General features: G+C 41.7%; 1 protein-coding gene across 2 annotated transcripts in view; it reads left to right on the top strand.

Moving 5' to 3' along the window:
- The first annotated feature begins 3,366 nt into the window (after positions 1-3,366).
- The window catches only part of C10H7orf78 (chromosome 10 C7orf78 homolog), a 135,990-nt gene continuing 127,225 nt past the window's right edge, over positions 3,367-12,131 (top strand). The window contains exon 1 of one of the 2 annotated variants that reach the window (XM_069211823.1): positions 3,367-3,593. The gene's annotated coding sequence lies outside the window, so the exon portion shown is untranslated. The remainder of the gene's footprint in view (positions 3,594-12,131) is intronic. The other variant, XM_069211822.1, reaches the window with a different exon arrangement.

Below are 12,131 nucleotides of genomic sequence, written 5' to 3'. Positions count from 1 at the left end.
AATCAAGCTTTCAGTGTTCCATTCATTTGCTCCACCAATCCAGAGGGCTCTGATCTGTAACTGCAGTGCAATTTGTGCTCAATGTTCAGTGCTGCACACAACAACTTTATGATCTCATTCTTAAAGTATGTTCCTCGATCTGATTCCAGAGAAGCCGGGAAACCGTAACACAGAATAAATTTCCTGAGAAGCAGCTTAGCTACAGTAAGACTATCATTCCTACATGTTGGATAAGCCTCTATCCACTTGGAGGTCACACACACAACAACTAACACATACGTCAATCCATTGCAAGCAGGTATCTCAATGAAATTAGGTTTCATTCTGTTAAATGGACCTCCAAATCTACCTATGTGGCTCAAATCAACCACTGTACATTTCCCTACATTCATTTGCTGGCATGTAATATATCGGTGACAAATCACTTCGGCAACCAATCTAAATTTGGAGTTGTAGCAGGTCTGCTTGAAAGTGCAAATCATTGCATCTCTGCTGAGATTAACCTGACCATGATAATACCTAGCCATCAAATTCAGCAAACAATCTGGCAACACAACTTTCATTCTATTTGAAATATGGATGTCAGCTCCCTCTCTTTGAGCACATCCTGCTTTTATCTATCCTCTGTGTTCTTCGTTGCCTCTTCCTGCAACCTCTTCATTTCATCCCAGGTATCAACTACTGCCTACAAGAATTTGTGATTTGTCTCACTGGTGCCACTTTCATTACTCCACTCCTCATAGAAGGTGATGCAATGAAGTGCACAATTTCTGGCAATTTGATCAGCATAGACAGTACCCAAGGATACATAGTCATTTGACCTCCGGTAGGCCATGCTTTTAACAATGGCAATCTTCTCAGGTAACTGTAACACTTTTAACAACTCATTAATTCTTTCTCTATTTTGAATAGGTGATCCAGATGAGGTCATGAAACCTTGCTGGTGCTATAACTGCCTGGTGTTGTGCACAACACCAAATCCATATTGACTATTTGTGAATATTGTCACTTTGAGCTGCTCTGACATGCAACATGCTCTTGTAAGAGCAACCAGTTCGGCTACTTGGACAGAAACGACTCCTTGAAGCCCTGAAGCTTTGACAACTCTTGAGAGGGTGCAAACTGCATAACCTGCTCTCCGTGTATTTTCACTGTCTCTTAAACAGGAACCATCAACAAAAACAACTCAGGCATTTTACTCTAATGGAGTATCCTGATTATTATGTCTGGGTTTGGTGCACAGTTCAGTAAAATGGAGGCAGTCATGTTCCATTTCATTAGCATCAACTGAGTCATCAACATTTACAGGCATCACTGTGGAGGGTTCAAACCTGAACACCTCTTTATGAGTACATTAGGAGATATAAGAATTATCAGTTCATAGCTACTAAGCGGGCACTGGTCCAACACTGGGTCTTCATCAAATCAAGGGTATCTCGACCGAGTGAGGGACAAAGAGAGTTGAAAGAATGTCCCATTGCAATGCCTTCACATTGGCTAATACTCACACCAGCAGAAGCCATCACGTTCATGACAAAACAGTGCAGAACCTTTTGTGTAATCATTCATTCCCAAAGCTGGAGCTCTGCACTAACTCTCTCTCAATTCAGCAAACACTTTCATGCATTCTTGATCAACGGGGATTGGATCTGTGACCCCTTGTGTGTCAACTTCTGCAATGGTTTGGAAATTACTGAAACATTTGGGATCTATTGGTGACAATAGCTCACCATTCCCAAAAACATTTTGACATCTCTCTGTGTAACTGAGGGATTTATTTGCATAATTGCTGCAACCCTTTCTCAGGACACTTTTCTTGCACCTTACTCAATTTAGTGAGGCAAATTCTTTACTTCTTTCTGACAATACTGTAAGTTTACAGGGGAAACCTTGTGTCCATTCTCACCCAAATTCTCACCCAAGCCACTTGCCTTTCCACCCAGATGGAGGAATAAATTTAAAAATGCATACTTTTCCAGCTTTCATTTTGTACTTTTCATGTTTTCCATTTCTACGTCTGGCATAGAGGCAGCTCTCTCAAAAGCCTCAAATAATTAAAAAAGATCATATATTAAAAGTCCACACATACATACATGCATAGATGAGCTTGCTCTATGCAACTGTCATTTGCATTTTGTTTCTGCCGACAGGAACACACAGCTTTGGGCATGGTGTATCCATTTGAGCCGTTGGCTTTCATACTCCTAACACATGCACATCTGCCTAAAAAGTGCATTTCAATATCAGGGCTGGAGGACCAATACTTTCACTTTTCAGTGCCTTTTCTTTCGATTCACTATTGCAATTTAATTTTTGTCATCAATGCATGTTTAAACTACATTGAAGTTACAGAAATTTAAAGCCAAAAGCACTTTTTCTTTGCCCATAGAAGAATCATGGGGCATATTTAAGACAAATGGCACTGCACACAGGGCAGAGGCACTTTCCTTGCACTCCTTAACACCCTCCTAACACCACCAGGTGTGCGTCGAATTTAAAATATAGCGCACCATGGCGGTAGTTAGGGCACTAGCGTCTGAATTTTTGACGCTTGTATGGCGCTTTGCAGGATTAGCGTAAAAAATGTTGACGCTAATCCTGCAAAGCACATAGAGGCCCATTGTAAGCAATGGATGGCTCCTTTTAACGTCTTCTCTGAGCAGGCATTAGAAGTACCAAAAAAATGGCGCAAGTAAATCTCTTAGATTTCCATGTGCCTTTTTTTTTACCCCCTAACGAGGGAACATCCCCTTTGCATACATTATGCCTGGCACAGATATAATGAAGAGTAAAGGGTTACAAAGTGGTGCAATGCATGCATTGTGCCACTTTGTAAATATGGCACAGCGTTTTTGGCCTTCTAATGCCACATTAGCATAAAAAAATGCCGTAAGAATGGCGCTAGGGGCTCTAAAATATGTCCCCATATTTTCTAGTGAAATGGATTAAAGCTCAAAAGTATCTCCATACCCGTTAAGTACCCAATTGTTTTTTCATGTTTAAGATTTTATTGCAAGCATATGTTTCAGCTTTGGTTTGTTTTCTTTCCTCTTTTTCATTTTTTTTTTTTTTTGTGGCGATAACAAATAAATAATAAAAATAATGATCGCACCCACTGCCAAGGCCAAACCGATTTGCTTTGGAAATGACTGTTTCAGGCGTGTTCAGTTTAACTGGGCAGTGCTGTGCAGCCTTGCTGGGTCAGGTCCCTTGCTTAACTTGCTTCTGCTGACTGACGGTGCTTTTATTTCGTGATGTTGTTCTTGTTCCACGTGCTTGTTCGTTTGCCAAGCTTCTCTTGTTGTCCGACAGTTCAAACAATGAAAGGGTATGTGTGGGTTTGTTGCTAGGTTTCCGTCCTGCAGTTCACGGTTTTGAATGGATATAATTGCCTTCCAAGGCCCCCCAAGGAACTTCCCTGCCCTTTGGTACCTCGAGGCAAAATAGTTTGTTTCTTAGCAACTCCGTCTAGCCGAGCTAAAACAGCTTTCAATTGGCGCCCCGGAAAAAGAAAAGTTTTCAACAGAGCCGCTGTGAAATTGGGCTTGCGTTTTGGGGATTTAGAAGCAAAACTGCAACATTCTTATTAAGAGGTAAGACAGATGAATCCATGCATGTCGGCTGTGAATGCAAAATGGTCCGTGAATCTGAAGAAATTAGAATAAACAAATACTGGCGGTGTATTAGTTAATCATGACCTATTCGTTTTCCTGTGAAAAGCACTATATATGTATTGTTATAAAATGTACGAAGGAAGTAAGCATGTGATGTTTAAATGTGCTTTTATGTTTTTAAATACGTTCTTTTTTCCATTCACAGTTATTCGAACTAGCACCTAAGTACTTAGAAATTTCATTGACATGCATTCCGCGTTTGCTGCCATTTCAGATGACTGCTACCAAAAATCGTAATTCTTGTTACATAAAAGCCTCCTAAGGATTTTTGTCAGGTTCTCTTTGGCTGTGCTGCACCTCACCTACCGTGCCGCTTTAATATCCCCTCCACTTCTTCCGATGCTTTATATCTGTGTTGAGCATTTCTGGGAGACGTCTCTCTTTGGCTGACAAATCTGTGTTTTAAGCATCACTACATTACTGTTTATTTATTGTTCTGTTTAGAACTTTTGAAGCAAAGAAATGATTCATCATCTGTGAAGGTTACCAGACGTATGTTTTGTTTCTGCGTTAATACTAGTGGGTAGGCTCCTGATGAGAAATGTTATATGTGTGTTTGCTTGTGTGTGTTTGTATGCACACAAGTGCCTTTTTTTTGTGGGCACACAAGCATTATTGGGTGAGTGCACGACTGTTGGACTTTTTTGCTTATGCAGGGTCATCCCCAATCTTTTTGCCTCCTGCCTCCTATTTGTTCTGACCAGTTGCTGTTGTTTTTTTAACTCTGAGCACTTTACCACTGCTAACCAGTGCTAAAGTGCATATGCTCTCTGTGTAAATTGTATGGTTGATTGGTTTATCCATGATTGGCATATTTGATTTGCTAGTAAGTCCCTAGTAAGGTGAACTAGAGGTGCCAGGGCCTGTAATTCAAATGCTACTAGTGGGCCTGCAGCACTGGTTGTGCCACCCACATAAGTAGCTCTGTAATCATGTCTCAGACCTGCCACTGCAGTGTCTGTGTGTGCAGTTTTAACTGTAAATTCGACTTGGCAAGTGTACCCATTTGGCAGGCCTAAACCTTCCCTTTTCTTACATGTAAGACACCCCTAAGGTAGGCCCTAAGTAGCCCCAAGGGCAGGGTGCAGTGTATGGTTAAGGTAGGACATATAATAATGTGGTTTATATGACCTGACAGTGAAATATTGCTAAATTAATTTTTCACTGTTGCAAGGCCTGTCCCTCTCATAGGTTAACATGGGGGCTACCTTTAAATCTGATTAAAGTATAGATTCCCTTTGGGAGCGGATGGACATGTGGAGTTTGGGGTCTCTGAGCTCACAATTTAAAAATACATCTTTTAGTAAAGTTGATTTTAAGATTGTGTGGTTGAAAATGCCACTTTTTTAAAAAGTGGGCATTTTCTTGCTTATACCATTTGTGTGACTCTGCCTGTTAGTGGATTCACTGTCTGGGTCAGTTTGACAGTTGGGCTGGTTGCACCTCACACTAGACAGTGACACAAAGGGAGCTGGGGTGTTGCCTGCATATCCTGATGAGCCATTTGTGCTAGGAGGGAGGGAAGAGTGGTCACTCACACCTGAAAAGGTTGTGCCTGCCCTCACACAATGCAGTCTCCAACCCCCTGGTGAGTGTCTGGGACCTGGCCTGGGCAAGTCAGGATTTCACATTCCAAAGAGACTTTACTTTGAAGTAGGCCTACTTCAAAGGAGAAATTGGGTATAAAAAGGGCACCCAAAACCACAGACTTTAGAAACACTTCTGGAACTAAGAGGAACCTCTGCCTGGAGAAGAGCTGAATAGCTGAGGAAGAAGAGCTGCCCTGCCTCTGACTGTGCTTTGTGGAGCTATCCTGCAGTTGCTGCTTCTGCCAGAGTAAGAGGGCAAAGACTGGACTTTGTGTGCCTTCCATCTTGAGAAGAAATCTCCAAGGGCTTGATCTAGAGCTTGCCTCCTGTTGTTTGAAGTCTCAGGGACAGCAAAGACTTCTCTCTGCCAGCACCTGGAGTCTCTGGAGAGACTCCAACTCTGCCCTGTGGTGCCCATCCAGTTCCTGGGACCCTGAAAGGAGAAGCTGGCAGCCTAAAGAGAAGAAAATCCACGCACAGAGCGCTGTGTGGGGAAAAGATTGACGCAAATCCGATTTGCGGCTGAAAAAATGACGCACCGCCGGCTCCGCAGCTGAGAAACGATGCTCGCAGGAAACGTGACTGAAAAATCGACGGACGGAGTAGGAGAAACGACGTGCAGCATCGCTGACGGAGGCTGGGAGATCACAACCTGCGCTGCGGGATTTTCGGATCATCGTGCGGCTGGATTTTTGACTCAAGTACCGCCGTGCGGAGTTATTTATGACGCACACCAGGTACATTGTCACTCTAGCAGCGCTAGTGTGTGTTTAAAACTACTTATAGACTCTTTTTGCATTTTTATTGATAGCTTGACTTGTGTATGGTGGATTTTTGTCGTTTTGGTCTTGTTTTGTTTAGATAAATATTTCCTATTTTTCTAAACTGGTGTTGTGTCATTTTGTTGTGTTCTCATTAAGTTACTGTGTGTGTTGGTACAAATACTTTACACCTAGCACTCTGAAGTTAAGCCTACTGCTCTGCCAAGCTACCAAGGGGGTAAGCAGGGGTTGGCTGAGGGTGATTCTCTTTTACCCTGACTAGAGTAAGGGTCCTTGCTGGAACAGGGGGTAACCTGACTGTCAATCAAAGACCCCATTTCTAACAACGACCATGCACCTTGTTCTGCGTGCGCACAAGCATTATTGGGTGAGTGCACGACCATGCACTTTTCTCTTATTTCAACTGCCACAAACCCTCACCCTACACCAAACACCAGACCCTTCCGCCACAGAACCATCAAACAGCCACCCTCAGCACCTCAACTGCAGCCTCCTCAACATACCCTCCCTCCAGAAACACACAGTAGAACTCTGAGACCTGCTGGACTCCACCTGCCCAGACATCACCTTTCTCACCGAAACATGGGCAAACACTGCAACAGAACCAGATATCGCCATCCCCAGCTACAACAAACTGCTCTGCAAAAACCAGCCCTCCCGCCAGGCAGCAGACTGCCCAGTGCACACAAAACCACACTCTAGACCTAAGAAGATAGTGCCTTTATTACTTGTAGTGGACCTCACTCCCCAACAACCAATAAACCGCTTTGTCAAACACATTCTACCCTAATCAGTTGGCTGAGTGAAACTGTCATCTATGATCCAGCTCTGAAGTAGCTGAAATCTTTCCTCACTAACCAGATTTACAGCCTTATTTGGAGTTTGACGGAGGGGTTATTCTATCACAAATGTGACAGATATCCCATCCACCGCATTACGATGTCCATAGGTCATAGTGGAATCATAATAAAGCAGACAGGATATCCGTCATGTTTGTGGCCGAGTAACCCCAGCCGCCAAACTCTAAATCAGCCCTTAGCTGTTATGCTGCCTTCCTGCTCTGATGTAATGTTCATAAACTATGGAGTCTCTCAGGACTCCCCATTGAGCCCTACTCTCATCAATCTTTATGTTTCCCCTTTAGCCTCACTTATTATATCGTTTGAGGTGTAGCCAATGCCCCACGCTTACACCCACATTTTGGTGTCACTGTCTGATAGGGTTATTAGTACCAGGGAAAATGTTTGCTCCTTTATGTCAGCAGTTACTGGGTGTATTTGAACTAAATGCCTACATTTGAGTGGGGAGTTCCTTTTGGTAGCCAAGCAACAATCTCATCTGATGCTTGGTGGCCTGCAGAGCTTGGCCCTACACCAATATTCTCAGGCAAGGAACTTCAGGAATGTTTTTGATCATACACTTTCTGTCTCTAACCAGGTAAACAAAACAGCAGCTACATGTTTTTTCCTATGCTCCAGACACTTAAGAAATTAGTTTTTACTTTTCTGGACTCAGCTTGAAAATGGCTATCAAGTCTCTAGTCATTTTTCAACTAGATTATGGTAACTCCATTTATTTAGGATTGCCTGGTTTTCCTATCAAGCATCTGCGGTTTGTTCACAATGCTTCTACATGCATTGTACTCAAATTCTCTTTAATTAATCTGTGACTCAGTCTAAAAAACATACACTGTCTTTCAATCTAGAACTCTAGAATAGTTAAAGTTTTGTGTTATACCTATACGGCTGAGAACAATCTTATTTTATCTATCTGAAACACAAGTCTCGCTTTTATCAGCCTAAACATACTCTTAAGTCTTTAGGTGCCAACTTAGTGGTTCCGAATGGGGTAATGGTCTTTCTGCTGTTTGGTGGCAAAATAGTGGAACTCCCTTCTGCTTGACCTATGATTCTCCCTGATTGCTTTTAGAAAATGGTTAACACCTTGCTTTTGGCTTTTTCAGCTTCCCTAGTTACTTACAGGCTTGTTATTGGTTAAATTCCTGTACAGAGCTAGCATGCCCTTTATTAAATAGCAGTGCACTTTCAACATAACAAATAAACACAAAAATACATAAATACATAAATAAATAAACAAACAACCAATAGCTTCAGGCACATAAGGGGTACCACAGCACTAACCACAACTATAATAACAGAAGGAACCACTGAAAATTCAATATCTTCTCGAACGGCAGGTAGAGCAGCAGAAATAACACCTGTGCCACAACAGTAACAAGTACTGCAGCAACAACAGCTGCCCAAACAGCAGGGACCACATCAGCAGCCACATGTGCTACTACATAAGGGACAACAGAAGCAACACCACATGTCACGACAGCTGTAATGGCAGCTGCAGCAAATACCAAAGCAGAAACACTTTAGTGACGAAAGTTGTACCCATGGCAGGGACAATGACAGCAACAACAGCTGACAGAATTGCAGAGACAAGAGATTTGACCGCAATTGTAACCAAAGTTGAGACAACAGCAACAGCAGGAATTACAGCAGTGACACCACCTGCCACCACATTAGAAACAAGAACCACAAAAAATCAATAGGCACAAAAACAGCAATCACACTTGTACCCACTGAGAAAAACAAAAAGAGATGAGTGGTCTACTTGAATTAGTCTCAGACGTTAATAATTACTATTGGTCACATCCCAGTCCATCATGTGTTTTTCCTCTACAAACATAGATTAACTATAAGCAAATCATTGCATATACTGCTGCAATAAAAACAGTTGTCTTTCATCATTTTGGTACAGCTTTAGTCCATGGTACAATGAGCAAGAAACCCACATCCAGAGATAGCCTTTGTGCTTAAGGAATCTAACTAAGAAATAGAATCAAAGTCTGGTAAAGTTAACAGATCTGTCTTTAATGTTCTAAAGTATGTAAATACTGATATGAACACGTGCATGCACTATTTGTGCCTTTCCACAGTTCACTTAGCTTTGTCTCTGCCTCCTAAGCTTGTACCTTGTTACGTAGTGACACAACATAAATAGTTTGTGTAAATTGGCCATGCTTCTTGAAAGAAACCACAAGGTGTGTGGTGCTGGTGTGTAATATTTCAATTGGTTTTGTTTGCTCTGTTTATCTTGTCACCTATGGGAACCAAAACGTATCTAGCTCACAAATATAAATGCTTAATTCTTAATATCGGGGAGGAGCTAGGAGTATGTTTTACTCTTTTTATAGTTTTTAAGTCACTAACTCGTAGAAAATGGCTTTAAAAAGTTTTAGCAGAAAGACACACAAGCCACGATCTGACATAAAATCATAGAACATTTTGGGCTAGATGTATCAAAGCTTCTTGCATTCGCATATGGTGCGAATCGCAAAATTCCACCGTTTGCGAATGCAAAAATGCCTTTCATAATATATGAAAGGCATTCGCAGTGCAATTTCAAGGAATCGCTAAAATAGCAATTCCCTGAAATTGCGACTCCATTTAGGGAATCGCAAATTGTGATTCCCTAAATAGTTAATAGCAAATAAGGAATACCTACTTGCGATTACCAGTGCACATGTATCATGCATTTCCTAAATGTGAATTTGGCATTTAGGAAATGTAATTAGCACAAATTGAAGTTTGGTGGTAAGCATGTGCAATTTTTAAAAATGCATAAAAAATGTTTTTTTTTAAATGACATGTAGCACACACATGCCCTAGCGCATGTGTGTGCTTCACCTGTCCACAAATATTTTTTGGGGTGCATCAAAGGCCCCCAGCGCAATTGGATTTGAATTATATAATTTGCAAATTCCTAACAGGAATCTCTATTACCGAATCGCAATTTTCATACATCCCATTTTGCATTTCTTAATAGCGATTTCTTTAAATTTTCTATTTAAGAAATGAAAACCAGGTGCTTGTTACATCTAGCTCTTTATGGCTTATTTAAAGTTTGTGGAGGAGGAGGAACAACATTTACTGGTGGTCCACCACCTTGCCAACCCTGTGGTTTCCCAACTCAAGTAAGAGTCACAAATATCACTCAGCTGCCTTTGGCGGGGTGTCCACTGCCTCCTCCTGTTTTGAACCAGAATGCAATCTGCGAGAGGACTGCTAGTTCACCATGACAGTTGTCCCACTGTATTGAGGGCAAGAAGACTACTTATCTTCCCTGCCTGTGTCCTCTATACCACACAAAGGAAATGCTAACCTGCATTCACACACCAGGAAGTCACCTCCCTGCACATTGGACCATTTAATTTTGTTTAGGAAAACACAGACTCTTGATTTGGCGAACAAAAAGTCTTCAGAATCAGTGGCAGAGAGCATTGCACCCCTCCCCGCCAGCAGTAACCACTGCAAATCCTTTAACAATCAAAGGATAATAAACTATGTTTATTATCAGTAACTAGTAGCCTCTGTGCAGAAAGTTAAACATATAGAATTCACAGCCAGTGCAAGACTTTCATTGCAGTTGTTATATGGTTCACATTTGTTCATAGCTAAACATACTCAGGTATTTTTCACTTCTGTTCATTAGGTAAGTCTCTGTCCACTGCGGATCTGGTGAGTTGTATTAAATATTTTCCCTGAAACAGGATTAGCACTCTGCAACCATTTGGAGCAGGAATTCGGTTTTGGGGCAATTACAATTACCTGCGAGTTAAACAGGGCCTGAAAGCTTCTTATGCTGTTTCCTAGAGTTGAGGCAACACCTAGTAACTCTCAGGTTACCTAATTCATTCAAGTGATCCTGACAATTGTCAATAACTGCCAGGTGGAGATGGATGTTGAATAACAGGGCTTAAAATGCTGATGGCATCCTGAACCCCAGTGGATGATAAGATAGTATGCTTTGCAGGATGAAAATTCCAAGAACAGAATCTATGATCCACTGGACTAATGTTCTCCCCTATAGACCCAAGACACAGATGGGGGTGGGGGGCTACAATTTATTGGCCCCACACTCTTCAGGGGCCCATTGGTCACAAGGCCAATTAATATATAGGAGATCCATGGGGCTCTCATCACATTCTGCAGGCAGCCCAATCATTTGATTTACACCACTGCTGTGATTTTCATGTAGAAAGGTGTACTGGGTGATGTAGCTTGAGCACAAACATTATGCAAGACTCGGATGGTTTGCCTTTACACTATAGCAGAATTCATAGGGTCAAGTGAACATGGTATTTTATTGCATGACGATGGACAATGACTTCTTCAATGTGTGACTATTGTTAAACAATGGCTGTGCACAGTGTTTTACTCAGCACAGCGTAGCACTGTTATTTTCACAAAATTGTGTGTGAAGACTAGTAAATTGGGGATCGATTTCACAGCAAGGATGAAGGGAGACATTTTGTGGATATGTGAATGTACAAAAACATTCAAACAGAAAATGAGCTTTGGAAAACATATCGCAATAATTTTTATACACAAAAGTTGAAAAGAGTAGCCTAACTCAACAAAAGTCACTCGTATTTAAGAGATACAGCCAGTCAGTAAAGGGCTAGTGCTTATCAATGCAGCCCTGTAATAAAGTGCTTATCTCTATAATAAGGGCATATGAGGCTGTGCGGACAGAATTGCCGCCTGGTTAAATTGGAAACCGCAATTAAAACACCTGTTAGACCTGGCATCCTTAGGGTGGTCTTACCCCAGAATTTTCTGCCTTTTACGTCCTTTTTGAACTGTATCTTTTTGTTGGACTTAGGACTCTGAGTATTCTACCACTGCTGATCAACTCTAAAGTGCATGTGCTTCTCCCCTAAATATGATAACATTAGTGTATACAAGGTTGGCATATTTATTTTACTTGTGAGCTACTTGTAAGGTGGTATATCATATCCCAGGGCCTGTAGATTAAATGCTGATTGTGCTATCCACTTCAGTAGCCCTTAAACATATATCAGGCCTTCCATTGCAGAGCTTGTGTGTGCAGTTTCCAAGCCTTAAACTCGCCTTTTATCACATATAGGTCACCTCTAAGGTAGGTCCTAGGTAGCCCATAGGAGGGTAGGGTGCTATGTAAGTAAAGGGCAGGCCATGAAGTGGTAGGGAAAAATGCCCAAAGTAATTTTTTAGTGCTGTGAGGTCCCATGAGCCAACATTGGAAATTGCTTA

Source organism: Pleurodeles waltl, chromosome 10, assembly GCF_031143425.1.
Source record: "Pleurodeles waltl isolate 20211129_DDA chromosome 10, aPleWal1.hap1.20221129, whole genome shotgun sequence".
NCBI lineage: Eukaryota > Metazoa > Chordata > Amphibia > Caudata > Salamandridae > Pleurodeles > Pleurodeles waltl.
The sequence above is the reverse complement of the archived record's forward strand: the minus strand, read 5'-3'. Positions and strand labels throughout refer to the sequence as shown.